Source organism: Mustela erminea, chromosome 6 (assembly GCF_009829155.1).
Source record: "Mustela erminea isolate mMusErm1 chromosome 6, mMusErm1.Pri, whole genome shotgun sequence".
Taxonomy (NCBI): domain Eukaryota; kingdom Metazoa; phylum Chordata; class Mammalia; order Carnivora; family Mustelidae; genus Mustela; species Mustela erminea.
In genome coordinates this window covers 131,726,428-131,741,111 of record NC_045619.1, presented here as the reverse complement: position 1 = coordinate 131,741,111, position 14,684 = coordinate 131,726,428, and the positions used below count along the sequence as shown (strand labels likewise).

Sequence of the window (14,684 nt, the reverse complement as noted above, 5' to 3'; positions counted from 1 at the left end):
CTTCTCTTCCTCCTTTAGGGCCTTCGCTCTTCCTGTTTGCTAGGAATGCCGCTGCCCTCGAGCGTGCATAGCTACCATTTTTTGATTTAAGTGGCACCCCAGAGTAGTTCTCTTTCCCTTTCCAAATTCAAGTAGTGCTTCCATCCCTTCGGTCACTCTTTTTTATTCTCTGCCTTTATTCTTTTCTGTAAATGTGTTCGTTTGCTGGTTCATTATCTTTCTTTTATGGATAAATAGCTTCCAGTCTGCCTTATTCAGGACAATGCTTAGTAGAGTGCTTAGTTCATTGAAGGAACTAGAATATGATGATTAATGTTATTATACATTTGTTGCATAAATGAATACAAGAATAACTTTTGATATAAATCACTCAATCCTAAAGAAAGAATGTTAGTGGTGGAATTTTAGGCACGATTGGGAAAAAATGTGGAGTGTTTTCTTTCCAATTTGTTCATAGTGGACAGTGTTAAGTTCTTATTTTTTTTCTTACATATTTAAGCATAATTAGATCTTAAAACTAAGTTACTTGCTCAGAGTATGCTGTGACACATATTTTCAGACTATCATTTAGGATTCCATTTAATATAAAGGTTCTATTAAAAATGTGTTAGATAGGGACGCCTGGGTGGCTCAGTCTATAAAGCCACTGCCTTCAGCTCAGGTCATGGTCCCAGAGTCCTGGGACAGAGCCACACATTGGGCTCCTTGCTCAGTGGGGAACCTGCTTCTCTCTCTGCCTCTGCCTGCCACTCTGCCTGCTTGTGCTCTCCCGCACTCTCTCTCTGACAAATAAATAAATAAATAAAATCTTTTAAAAAAGTGTTAGATAATGAGGTCACTGCCCTTCAAAGAGTTTTCCCTTATTCTCAGGAAAAAAGAGACAAAAGAGGATTTGCGCTATTCTTTGTATTGAGTTTCTTGTCCTTTTCAAGTTCATGTTTACCTTAATATTCTTTTCCTTCTTTAGGTATAATTTTTTGTCAATTTCCATTTTTCCCCCCACTCCTATATAATTTATGGAGTTGTTGGAGGAAGGGCTTTATTTCCAAAGTCTATTTCAAAACCTCATGGGAATGGCAGGAAGAGCAAACAGAATAGTAAGGCAGCCAGAGAATTAAAGGAGTGTGGTCCCCAGGTGAGTTACACTTCATTCCCTTCTAAACTGGCTAGGAGAACACGGGGCTTGCTTTGCGGTCTGAGAGCTCAGCTTACTTAACCATGGGTCATTGATCATTATCTCCTGCTCCCTCAACTTTCAATTTCCAAAGTCTAAGTTACATCTTGGAATTTTGTCACATCCTCTTCTTATAATTCCCTGCATTCGTTGAGTTTTCCAATTTGTACCCTCTGAATTTCTTTCCATATACTACCTTTTTTGGTTTTGGCTTTTGTTAATGCTTTATTTTGTTCTTCGGATTCTAAATTCTTCCTGTCCGGCAGTTTTCCTATAAATCTATTACCGCGTGGTGCACTCTAAGTAATGCATGCCCCATATGGAACACAGGTAAAACGAAAAGAAAGTTACGCATAATTTTGCCAAGACTGAAAACATTTTATGCCTCTTCTTTGCACAGGACAATTTCCCTCTGAATTTTATGCAGCATTTAAAAAATACCCAGGAGACCTCCCTAAAGCCAGGCGATATTAAAGATTAGCTGTTATTCATCAAGTTCATCCGGGAGTGAAAGAATCACTCGCATCTGGCAAGGAAACCTGACTATCCCAGGTTTTGCGCTTCAGAGAGGTTTCAGGTCCATAAAGCAGCCCATTCTGCAGCCACCTGGGAACGAGCGTGTGGGGCGGAGCTTCCGTTGATTGAAGGCCGAGGGAGAGGAGCTACAGAGTTCTCACCAATCAGAGTTCCGCTTTGTTTTCTCTTACCGGCCAATGAGAAAGCTCTGCCGGCGAGGCTCCCTTCAAGTCCGGGACGCCTACCTCTGTCGCAGCCTATCAGCACACGCCTTTTACGAAGCGTCGCGGAGCTCCCGCCTCGTGGGCGGTGCGTCCCTGCCCCTCCCCGCCCCTTCAGCCGTGACCCCGCCCCGCCGAGGGAGGGGGCCAAGTCGGTTACTTACTGGGCAGGAGGTGGGGGCCGGGCTCCCGCTGGGCTCGTGTGTTCTGCGCCCGCCGAGGCGGTGCCGAGCCCGCTGGCTCCTGATTGTCCTTTGCGGCGGCTGCGGTCTCTGTCTCTTTGCCTCCCGACCCGGGGCTGCAGGGACCAGAGCGGTCGCGCCTCCCGCGGGCCACGGCTGCCCAGAGCAGGTAATGGGGTGCCGTAGCTGCAGCTCCTGTCGGAGCACCGGTGCGGCGCGGGCGATGGGGTCTGCTCCCCCGACTGCACCCGCAGGCGGCTGCCGGGCCGAGCCGGGCCGCGTCACCCGGAGCCTCCCGCCTGCCTCAAGGCGCCTCCGCCCGGGAGCCCGCGGCGGCGGCGGCGGCGGCGGCGGCGGCGACACCTTGCGGGGAGGTGGGGGCGGGGCCGGGCGGGGGACTCCGAGGGGGAAGGGCGGGGGCAGCTGCCGGCGGGACCCCCTGGGGACTCGGAGTGAGGCGGCCGGGCCCAATGGAGGGCGCTAGGACGTGCAGGTGGAGGAAAACTGCGGAGTTGAGTCAGAGTCAGGCTCGCGAGGGAAAGGGACCTACTGATTAGTGAGGATAAGCTGAGTGGCTTTTTTTTTTTTTTTTTTTAAGCCAGAAAGGGGTCTTGGGTATTGTTAATTACATATTTTCTGGAGGCAGGCGCATTGCAGTACCATTTACACATTAACACTGTTGACCTGTTATTTTTTTAAGTTAAGAGTAGTCTTTAACGTGAACTTGTTTGGGGACTTTCCTTAAGTGACAAGTAGACCCAGCAGTGTGACTCACCTCTGTCTGGGCTGAAGTGGGGAAGGTGAGATAGCAGTGGGGGGGGGGGGGGATGTTGATGAGGAATGCCTGCGCAGGTTTGAAAGGGTTGTGGGGGTGGAACCTTGTTTCTGTCACTCTGACAAGGGTGGGAGTACAATTGTGATTTTTTTTTCTTCTAATTTTTTTTTTAAACATTAGCATTCAAATAAAAAAAAAAAAAAAGAAAAGCTTCTCTAAAAACAATTTCTGGGTTTTAGGTTTCGGGAATGCACCTGCTTGGTACTCAGGAGGTAATCCTTTGTAGACAAGCCAGGCAATTAATTCCTGATTTGCACCTTGAATTATTACTACTTTCTCTTTGACTAGCTTAATAACCTTTGTTTTCATTCACGATTTGTTAACAAGTGAAATGGTGAAGGTCACTGGGTTTGGGGCGGTAATGGCACAGTGAGAACTCTTGGAGCAGTGTTCTCCCCTTCTAGGTGCACTCCAGTTCTAACCAGTACAGGTTTTCCCTGCTCTCTGAAAATAGAGCGTTCCTATGAAATTTTTTCTAAACTGGAGTACTGCAAAGCAAAAAAACAAAAAACAAAACAAAAATACCCCACTATTAATGTGTATGGGAAATTGTTTTTAGTGTTCCAGCCACCCCCCCCCCCTTAGGCTTTCCCAATACCTTAGGATAAACATTTTGCTAATGAATGCATAAAATAAGTCAGGATACAGCACAGATGCTCAGACAGAGGTCAGAGCTGCCGGGGCTGGCTGCTGAGACGCTGAGTTGAGTTCTCAGGGAAGGAGCTTGGCTCTGCCACTCCTGCTGTTCAGGTGTGTGCTGCCTCTCCAGCTGATGCAGAACAAACACCTCTGTGCGTTTCTCCCAGTTAGTGAAACCAGATACTAAGGTCTGTCGTAAAAGCAAAGTAGTGTAATGTGAACTGGTGAAAAACGGGGGATGCCTCTATTTCCATTTAGGTCTTTTAATTGAGACTCTTGTAGGCTGTCAGTTTTTTAATCCTATTGGGAGGCAGGTAGTACATAATCATGCCTACTCTACAAGTCCATAAAGTGAAAGCCCTAGAGGTGAAGAGAGTTCTGCCCCAGGTCACCTGACTCCTACTTTATTCTGTACCCGAAATGGATTTAATCCAGGATCTACTAAGGTTCCCACCATCAAGTAAGCGTCTGTATACCAGTTCGATTACGTGGTACAAGAATCACAGATGGAGATGGTGTTTTCTAAATAAAGAAATAGTGTCTCTTAGGTTTTTGTTTTTGTTTTTTTTTCCTCCTCGAGGTTGCTGACATAGTTTTGAATCACACCAGAAAGGTAATTTTTCACACAGGGAAAACAAAACAAATTCCTAGTGGTGCTATGTGTAAATCTGTTTTAAATTTTGGGAGGTTTTCCAAATTAGAGAACCCAAGCTTATCTTTGTTTGCGTCTGTAGCTTTGCAGTGGATTTCAGTGCTGTTTTCTGAGTTGAACTGAAATTACTACACATAAGGCAAATAAAAATGAAGCATGATGTATTCTGGTCATGGCTTAGGACCTTTTGGGAAAGGTAAAGTATAAATTTAGTAGAAAAGCTGAAAATGTAAAAATCATTTATTCCTCAGAACAGTGCAAGCAAGGGAGTTTGGGGGTTAATGCAGAGCAGGCTTAGATGGCCAGTTGGGAGGAACCTCTTCGAATGGTGTCAGGGCTTGGGGAATTCTGGAGAACTGCTAGGTTATGTTAAACTTATTAGTCATCAGGAATATGGAAATGTCTTATGAATTACTGAATGGAACTGTTCTAATCATGAAGTTGTTTTCATGGCAAATGCGTCTGCTGCCTATAACCTGTCCATTTTGACATAACTTATTCTTGTAGGATATAAGGCATCACTTATACAACCCCTGTCTATCTCTGTTTTTATTTGTTTGGATTTGTTTTTGCATTAATGTCTTCATTTGATTAACGCCCAAGGATTTCCATTAAGAAAGCCTTATCAGCCTATTAGTTTGTACAGGAAATGAGTCCTCTCTTATGAACACAGCTCTCTTGCAGCGTGGGAAACTGGAAAGAGATTTAGGCTGTTTTTACTGTACTTGTAATTCTTACCTAGGGTTTCTGTCCTTTAAAAAAAATTAATTACAATGTTACCCAACTTCCACTAGGTGGTGCACTGGGTGCTACTCAAAGGAGAGTTCAATCAGATTTTTTTCCTTATTATAAGTATTTCATTGACAAAGATACAAGTGTACTGTAACTGCTTCTCTTGTAATTACAATTCAGACAGAATTGCAATGGTCAGTTTCATTAAGTGAGGTTATTTGGAAGGAAAGGACAGCTTAACTTAAAGGACACAGTAATTTTAAAGAAATAACTTCTAAAAAGCTCTCTGATTCTCCCTGTGATCAGAATGTGAATCTTTGGTCCTTATTTATGCACAATTGAACTTTTTTTTTTTAATGGCTGTGTTTTATTTAAATCTTTCATGAGCTATGAACTATTTGAGCATAGTTTTTTTTTTTTTTTTTAAAGATTTTATTTATTTGACAGACAGAGGTCACAAGCAGGCAGAGAGACAGGCAGAGAGAGAGGTGGAAGCAGGCTCCCTGCTCATGGGGAACTTGATTCCAGGATGCTGGGATCATGAGCCGAAGGCAAAGGCTTTAACCCACTGAGCCACCCAGGCACCCTTGAGCATAGTTTCATGTTTTGCTTTTTGATGGTTACAGATTCCTCAAAAGAAGTGGTAGAATAACGTGGGTACATATAACAAGATGACTCAAATCTTGAATATGAGTGAATACTTAAGTTACAAAAAAAAATTTTTTTTTCCAGTCATGTAACAGTTCATTTTTTCTTTCTTGAAAGCTCGCATAATCTCTTTAGGAGAACATTATTAACAGCTTACCTATAAAGGAGCAGGGCACATTCTCCCTCTGATTGTAGGAGCTAACAGGCTTGTTTGTTACTGATTAATTGCTGTTACTGTTACAGAAGGGGGATGAGAAGTCATAGCTGTTTCTTGGAACCACCCATGGTTCTGGGTGTGGGGGGGTGGGTTTGATAGTATTTGGAAGAGGGAAAATAAATAGGTGCTATTCCTTTTGGAAGGGTGGCTCCCATCGGTGTTGCCAATTCTTAGGTGAGCTTGGGCGCGGAAAGGTGGATGGTTTTAAGAAGCCAGGCCGATTAAAAACTGCGTGAGTGTGGGCTTCTCAGAGCTGTTTGCACCTTTGACCACTTGAATCAAGTTCGTATGCAATTTAGGTCCGATTTCTAGCTATCCCATGGTACAGACGTGGGCAAGTTAACTCTTCAGTCTTCAAATTTATGTTTTTAATCTTTAAAATAAGTAGTATCCTGAACTTTCTGAAATTAATAATTTGAATATACAAGTGAATAGCTTAAAAGAGTTATTTGACATATAGTAGGTTCTCAAATTGTGGTAGGTGCTTGAATCTGTACATACTTCTGATACTCTTGTCTTCCAGTACCTTAAAAAAAAGTGTGAATAGAAATGGACAGGGGCGCCTAGGTGGCTCAGCTGGCTAAGTGCCTTTAGCTAAGGTCATGATCCCAGAATCCCAGGATAGAGCCTCTGCTGGTCTGGTTTCCTGCTCAGTAGGGAGTCTGCTTCACCCTCTGCCCCTCACCGCACTCATGCTGTCTCATGCTTTCTCTCTCTGTCTCTCTTCTCCAAATAAATGAAATCTTAAAAAAAAACCCCATATATATATATATATATATATATGTGGCTTCTTCATATATATATATATATATGAACCATATACATATCTATATCTATCTATCTATATATATATCTCAAATTTAAGTACACATAGAGCTGTATTACTCAAACTGAAGACTTGAGTTGGGGTAGGAAAGAAGGTGCCTGGTCTCAATATTGCTTTGAATAGAGAAAAGTCAGGCAGGATGCTGTAGAGGAGTCTAGGTAAGGGGTTGGGAAGGTGTGAGCCGTTTTTGCATTAGTGTCTGTATGCACTAGCGTATCTGATTAGCTTGACTCATGATAAAAGGGTATTTGGAAGATGGTGCCTATATATGTTTACTTAAAGCACTTTGAGTCTTGAGAAACAAATATTTCGAAAGTTATAATTTTTTTTTTTTGGCAGTTGAAGTTTGTTGGAGGGGTGTTGTAAAAATCTAGAGTTGAGCCAGAGATAAAAAGGCTTACGGAGCTATGGACTCAGATTTGTCAAGCTTCGGCTGCTGCTACTCAAAACATTTTTGTCCTTTTCCTAATATGGCTTCTGATTCAACTTCTGAAGATTCTATTTGGACCTCTGTGCTCTTTTTCACGTTTGGAATTTAAAATCCAGTTCCTAGTAAAGTCCCTAGGAGTGGGGGCCTTTATTTACATTTCATATTTTAGATGGTTGAATCATTGGACATTTTGTCAGGTTGGGGGAGGAGTTGCTGGGTCTTGAGAAAGTGAATGAATGTAATTTTGATTTTTTAGCCATTTAAAATAGAATCAAACATTTATGTTGTGAAATTTCCAAAATGGTGATCATTTCCCTTTAACATACATATATCCAGCATGAAAACCCATGGTTCTTGAACCTTCGTGTGCCTCCAGCTCACCAGGAGGGCTTGTTAAAACACAGGCAGCTGTTTCCACTCTTAGAGTTTCTGATTTAGTGGGTCTGGGGGTGGGCCCTTTGAGCATGCCTTTCTGTTAAGTTACAGTGGTGATGCTGCTGGCCCAGGGACCACACTCAGAAAATCACGGAAAAGATGCCAGGGGGAATATAAGTATTGGGAATGGTTAAGAAAACAGGCTTTGAAGTTTGAAAGATCTGGATTTGAAGCCCTGCTCCGTCCCCGACTTCAGGCATGTTCTTACCTCTGTTCTTCTCTAAAGTAGAAATACAGTATCATGTTGTGTAGAGTACTTAAGTGAACTCAGATGTGTGTAAAAGCTCATAGAACAGTGCCTGCTAGGTGACGAACATGCAATAAACGTTGACTTTTAATCCTAAAAAAATCGAGTCTGGAATCTTATAAGGTTGAGCTATGCTCCTAAAGGCCAGAAACTTTTAATTAAAAAAATTTTTTTAAAAAAGATTTTATTTGACAGAGACACAGCAAGAGAGGGAACACAAGCAGTGGGGGTGGGAGTGGGAGAGCAGGCTTCCCGCCGAGCAGGGAGCCCGTTGCAGGACTCGATCCCGGGACTCTGGGATCATGACCTGAGCTGAAGGCAGATGCTTAACAACTGAGCCACCCAGCGGCCCCTAATTTTTCAAAAAAAAAATTTTTTTTTAAGATTTTATTTATTTATTTGACAGACAGAGATCACAAGTAGGCAGAGAGGCAGGCACAGAGAGGGGGAAGCAGGCTCCTTGCTGGGCAGAGAGCCCGATGTGGGGCTCTATCCCAGGACCCTGAGATCATACCTGAGCTGAAGGCAGAGGCTTTAACCCACTGAGCCACCCAGGCTCCCCTAGAACGGGGAATTTTCAGGGCTGTTCCTGGGAGTTCAGTTACAGGAAGTACCTGGAAGTCATCTTCAGAAAATAATCTCACTTTTCCTGTGGTGACTGAAGACCCTGAATGCAGTTTCTGGAGATTCTTACCCCACCTTTGGCCGCATGCCTGGTTAATTTTCCTTCTGCAGGTCTCTAAGAGCCCGCCTTTGGGCTGGCACCCATTCCCGTTACTTCCATTGTCACCACCTTCCGAAGTTACTTGTTTACTTTTTACTGTTTCCTTTACTAGATTGCAAACTCTGTGAGGGCAGGGCCCGAATACAGCACCTGGTGGGCAGGGATTTTGCACAGGCTGGTTCCAGGAAGGACCAGGTGTGGCGGGGACTCCCTCCCCAAGTCAGGTGTGTAGGCTTGAGCTCATGCTCCCTTTGTGGCCCGTGGTCCTGATGCTGTGGTCCATGTAAGCCTCTCGGTTAATTTCACTGGCTCTTCCTCCTTCACCTCCCCCCGCCCCTCCATCCGACCCTTTCTGGGGCTTGTACAACATTAATTCTGCCAGGTTATTCTCTGGAATGGCTGTGCTGATATACACTGTTGCCAGCTGTCGTTTGCCACATTCTTGCCAGCACTTGATATTTTCTGACCTTATAATTTTTTCCAATCTGATGCAACAGATGGAGTGAACTGGGCACAACGTGATACATTACTGTTCTGATTTGCAGTTCTCTAATTACTGATGCGGGCGCGTATCCTGTCAGATGCTTATTAGCTGTGTGGGATCCCCTTTTGTGAATTGCCATTTATTTATTCTTTGCCTCTTTTTCTATTAAATTTTTGTATCCCTTTCCTCCCCTAATTTACAGGATTTTTTTTTTTTTTGTATCTTCTGGGTGATAATCTGTTGGATTTTATGTGGCACAAATGTCTTTAGGTTTCTTATTCTTTCCCCCTACCATTTATTGGGTTTCTCCTTTGAAATCTTTTATTGAACAGAATAATTTTGTTATAATTAGATCCATTTTTCACGATCTAGGTTTTGTTTAGGACATATTTTGCATTCTTGGTTAACAAAGGTATGTTTTTACAGTCTGTCTCTTCCTGTTCTACTTCCACACTGGTTTTTATTTTCACTTTTATTGCTACAACCTATTTATAGTGATTGGTACGTAGAAGTATGAGGCCCATCTTTATTTTTTTCAGATGCTTAACCTGGTGGTTTTCATTCCTGGCTTTACATTAGAATTTACAAAGTAGCTTTTAGAAACCCATGCCTCAGTTTACCCCCTGTCAACTGAATCATATTCTGGAGGGAGTGGAGATGCAGCAGTTGTATTTTTTAGAACCACTTCTGGTGATCTAGAACCATGGTTAAATCATACGTTAAGAAACAAGTTCAACTGAATCAATTTTAAAGATCTTACTGGCTTTATTTGTTGATTCATGAATTGGGCAGTCACCAGCAGACAGAAAGGAGATCTGGGAAGGAGTGATACGGCATGAAAGACTTTTGCATGCAGCAGAAAGTGGGATTGGGAAGTTTTAGTAGCAAAAAAGTGGACTGGTTGTGGCAAGGTCACTTTCCTTCAGAGGACCGGAGTCAGGCAGGTTACCTCATTCCTGTAGATCAGGTAAGTTCCTAAGGAATTGGTTTATGATTCCATTTCTGGGAGAGCTGAAATTGTCTCTCGTGATGTGGGGTTTAGCATAAGTAACTCTATGTTGGGCTTGTTGTCTTTTTTATTTTTTATTTTTTTATTCGACGGAGTGCACACATGTGCACAAGCAGGGGTAGTGGGAGAGGGAGAAGCCGGCTCCCCGGTGAGCAGGAAGTAGCCCTAGGCTAGATCCGAGGACCCTGGGTTCATGACCTGAGCTGAAGGCAGGTGCTTATCAGAATGATCCACTTTTGTGCCCATTTTCTTGTTTTTAACACCTGTGTTAAAGATAGTTGTTTTTTCAGTAGAGTTTAAACATATTTTCTCCATTGTCTTATGTCTTCTTCGTTAGATTAATTCCTAGGTACTTCAGTTTTTGTTTCTATTGTGAGTGACATTTTTTCCCCTTTTCCCCCCTTTTTTCCCTCTGTTGATAGGTATGTCTGTTGATATAAATCTATCAGTTAATCTGTCTATACTTAATATACTTTGGGGGCAGTCTTATTAAATTCTTACTGTAGTTTAACAGCTAGTTTTTCTTTTTTTGTTCTGTGACGTTTATTCTTTAAATAATGGCCAATTGTCTTTTTCCTTCCAGTTCTTACTACCTTGTCTTTTGTATTTCCTGGCTTTACTGCATTTGTCTAGAATTGGAGTGATACATTGAGAGTAACAGAGATGGTGGCCATTAGATCTTGTAGCACCTTTAGGGGAATTCATCTTTAGTTACACCTTTAACTGGAAGATTTATTTGTTTTTATTTTTCATTATTTTCATTTTATTATTCATTTTATTTTATTTTTCACTTCATTCATTTCAAATTATTTCATATATTTTTCACTATTATTCATTTCATTTTTCATTCATCTCACTTTTCATTCATTTCATTTTCATTTTATTTTTCATTTCATTCATATATTTCATATATCATTCATATATTTTTCAATATATTTTCATATATTTCATTTCATTTACTTTTCATTTCATTTATTTTTCATTGCTTTTTTGGGGGAGGTTATATGTTCTGTTTTTCATTTGAAAGTTTTTTATTTAAGTAATCTCTGTGCCCAATACTGGGCTTGAACTCATGACCCCAAGATCAGGAGTTGCTTGCTTTTCTGATGGAGCCAGCCAGGTGCCCCTGCTCTATTTTTTTTTTTTTTTTAAATTGTTGGACTTCACTGGCTTTAAAAACTTGGGAAATAAGCACAGTATTCTCTTTCAGATTTTGGTAAGATAACCGTCATGGATGGTATGTAGAGCTCTAAACTCTGAATAGTTATAGTTGTGTTTAGGGAAGTTGTTACGTTTATTCTAAATATACTTTTTTTTTATATTGAGGTTTTTAAATTACATATTTGAATTTTTAAAATCAGGCTTTTCCAAAGTAAGTGATGGGTAGTGACTCAACTTAGTTGAAAGCCATCACGTGTTTGGAAAAACAAAGCAGAAATGTTTTATGTATATTGTGTGAACTTTTTAAAAAGATTTTTATTTATTTGGTGGGGAGAGAGCATAGGCGCAGAGTGCACGTTTGCGCATGTCCACACGAGTAGGGGAAGGGGCAGAGGGAGAGGGAGAAGCAGACTTCCCTTCTGAGTGCAAAGCTCAGACACAGGGCTTGATCCCAGGACCCCAAGATCATGACCTGAGCCGAAGTCAGACACTTCACCAATGGAGCCACCCAGACTGTGAAATTTTTGAAAATTGAAGTCTCATAGATACCTAGAAAAATGCGTGTACTGGGATATGCAGACATCTTAGGTGTGCAGCTCACAGAATTATCCCAAACCAAACACACTTGTTAAGCAGCATTCAGAGACGAAACATTAGTAGGACCCCAGAAGTCTCCCTGCTGCTCTTCTCTATGACCTTGACTTGTAAGAGTGTGGTGATTAGTGGTCATGGTCTGTCAGTTGGCTCCTGCTGGACTCCTGACTTGAGGTGTTTTGTTCATCAGGGAAATCAGAGGCTCAGATCGTGTCTGAAAGTTCATTTGAACATCGGAGCCTTGACCGAGGCTGTAATCTTTGGAGCTACAGTGTTCAAACATGTGATTGCAGTCCTTCACACTCTGAAAAATTAAGGATCTTTTTTTTATGTGGGTGATATTTAACAATATTTGCTGTATTAGAAATTCAAACACGAGGGGCGCCTGGGTGGCTCAGTGGGTTAAGGCCTCTGCCTTCGGCTCAGGTCATGATCCCAGGGTCCTGGGATCGAGCCCCATGTTGGGCTCTCTGCCTACTTGTTATCTCTGTCAAATAGATAAATAAAATCTTTAAAAAAAATTAAATTTAAACACGAAATTTTAGAGTATTAACTCACTGAAAAGTAATAATCCCATTACATGTAAACATAAAAACACTTTATGAAAAATATCAAAATAAGTGAAAAGAGTGGTATTATTTTATGTTTTTGTAACTTTTTTTTTAACTGAAATATAGTTGACTTACTGTGTTAGTTTCAGGTGTACAAGATAGTCATTTGACAGTTCTCTCCATTATGTAATACCGGGGTAAGTGTAGTAACCATCTGTCACTGTACTGTTATTATGTTGTTATTGACTGATTTCCCTGTGCTGTACTTTTCATCGCTTATTTATTTTGTGACTGGAACTTTGTACCTCTTCATCTCCTTCACCTGTTTCAGCCATCACCTCCCTCCCCCGTCCCCCGCAACTACGTTTGTTCTTTGTCCGTTTTGTTCATTTGTTTTGCTTTTCGTATTTTCCCATGTAAGTATTTGTCTTTCTCTGCCAATTTCACTTAGCACAATACCCTCTAGATTCATCGGTGTTGTGAATGACAATTTTTTTTTTTTTTTACTGCTGAGTAAAAAAGATTCCATTCTACAAGTATGCCACATCTTCTTTATTCTCTCATCTATTGATGGACACTAGGTTGCTTCTTGGCTATTGTAAAAAATGCTGCAGTCAAAATAGAGGTGCATATGTCCTTTTGAATTAGTGTTTTCATTTGCTTTGGGTGGATACCCACAAATGGATTACTGGATCGTATGGTATTTTTTAATTTTTAATTTTTTGAGGAAGCTCCATACTCTTTCCCACAGTGGCTGTACGAGTTTGCATTCCCCCCAGCAGTGTGCAAGGGTCTTCTTTTCTCCACATCTTTATCAACACGTGTTACCTCTTTTCTTTTTGATACTAGCCCTCTGACTGGTGAGATAGTATCTCCTCATGGTTTTGATGAGCATTTCCCTGATGATTAAAGGTGTCGAGCATCTTTTCATGTGTCCATTGGCCATCTGTATGTCTTCTTCGGAAAAATGTCTGATTGGGTCCTCCGCCCATTTTTAAGTCAGTTAAGTAGGTTTTTTTTGGTGTCGTGTGAGTTCTTTATATATTTTAGATAGGAACTCATCAGATAGATTCTTTGCATATATCTTCTCCCATTCAGTAAGTTGTCTTTGCATTTCATTGATGGTTTCCTTCGCTGTGCAGCAGCTTTTTATTTTGATGGAGTCCCAATAGTTTGGTATCGCTTTTGTTTCCCTTGCCCGACACATATCTAGAAAAATGTTGCTAAAGCTGATGTCTAAGAGATTACTGCCCATGTTTTCTTCTAGGAGTTTTACAGTTTCAGGTCTTACCTTTAAAGGTTTTATTTATTTGACAGAGAGAGATCACAAGTAGGCAGAGAGGCAGGCAGAGAGAGAGAGGAGGAAGCAGGCTCCCCCCTGAGTAGAGAGCCCAATGCGGGGCTTGATCCCAGGACCCTGAGATCATGACTTTAACCCACTGAGCCACCCAGGTGCCCCTCATTCTGTTCTTTTGATCTAAGTGTGTGTTTCTGTGTCAGTACTATATTGTTTTGATTACTGTAGCTTTGTAGTATAGTTTAACTCTGTGATCGTGATACCTCCAGCTTTGTGTTCCTTTCTCAAGATTGTTTTGGTTATTTGGGGTCTTTCATGATTCCATATAAATTTTAGGAATATTTGTCTTCTGTAAAGAATACTTTTGGAATTGTAATAGAGATTATACTGAATTTGTAGATTGCTTTGGGTAGTATGGGCATTTTAACAATAGTCTTCCAGTTCATGAGCGTGGGGTATCTTTCCATTTGTGTCCTGTTCAGTTTCTTTCATCAATGTCTTGTCATTTTCTGAGTACAGATCTTTTACCTCCTTGGTTACATTTATTCCTACATATTTTGTTCTTTTTGACTGTAGCTCTACTTGTCTGCTAAGACAGCTGGATTTTTCTGTTTCTGTGTTCAGTCTGTTGTGATTTGCTGTTTGGTTGGGATATAGGAGGGAAGTTTAATCTTGTACAGACCTGTAGTTGGAAGAGAGGAGTGTTTTAATGATCTTTTTAGGTAATCATGGATATTCTCTTTGATACCACACCAAAACTTTGTAAGTAACAATTCCTTAAAAATACCATTGCACACTGGAATCTTAACCCGTGTCAAACTTTTCTCATTCTAGGCATTTAATTGTAGTGGCTTATTTTGTACTTTGAATCTTTATATACGTTTTGGACAATATTGGTTCATGGAATTTAAATCTCCCAAATGTTGGCACCTTTTGTGATATCGTTAGAAAAGGTCACATTTGTTAAAATCACCCATGATCCCTTCAGAAAGATGATTATTGAAAATGCTGTCATGTTCCTGGTGGCAGATGTAATTTTTTGAAAAACCTAATTTTTGCTTGAAAGCTTGAATTTTCTTATGGTCAACACATAGGTTGGGTGTTTTCCTG

At 41.1% G+C, this 14,684-nt stretch overlaps 1 protein-coding gene across 4 annotated transcripts in view; it reads left to right on the top strand.

Moving 5' to 3' along the window:
- Positions 1–2,160: 2,160 nt before the first annotated feature.
- Positions 2,161–14,684, top strand: part of MPP7 (membrane palmitoylated protein 7) — a 283,907-nt gene continuing 271,383 nt past the window's right edge. For 3 of the 4 annotated variants that reach the window (XM_032349737.1, XM_032349736.1, XM_032349734.1), the window contains exon 1: positions 2,161–2,262. The gene's annotated coding sequence lies outside the window, so the exon portion shown is untranslated. The remainder of the gene's footprint in view (positions 2,263–14,684) is intronic. The other variant, XM_032349735.1, reaches the window with a different exon arrangement.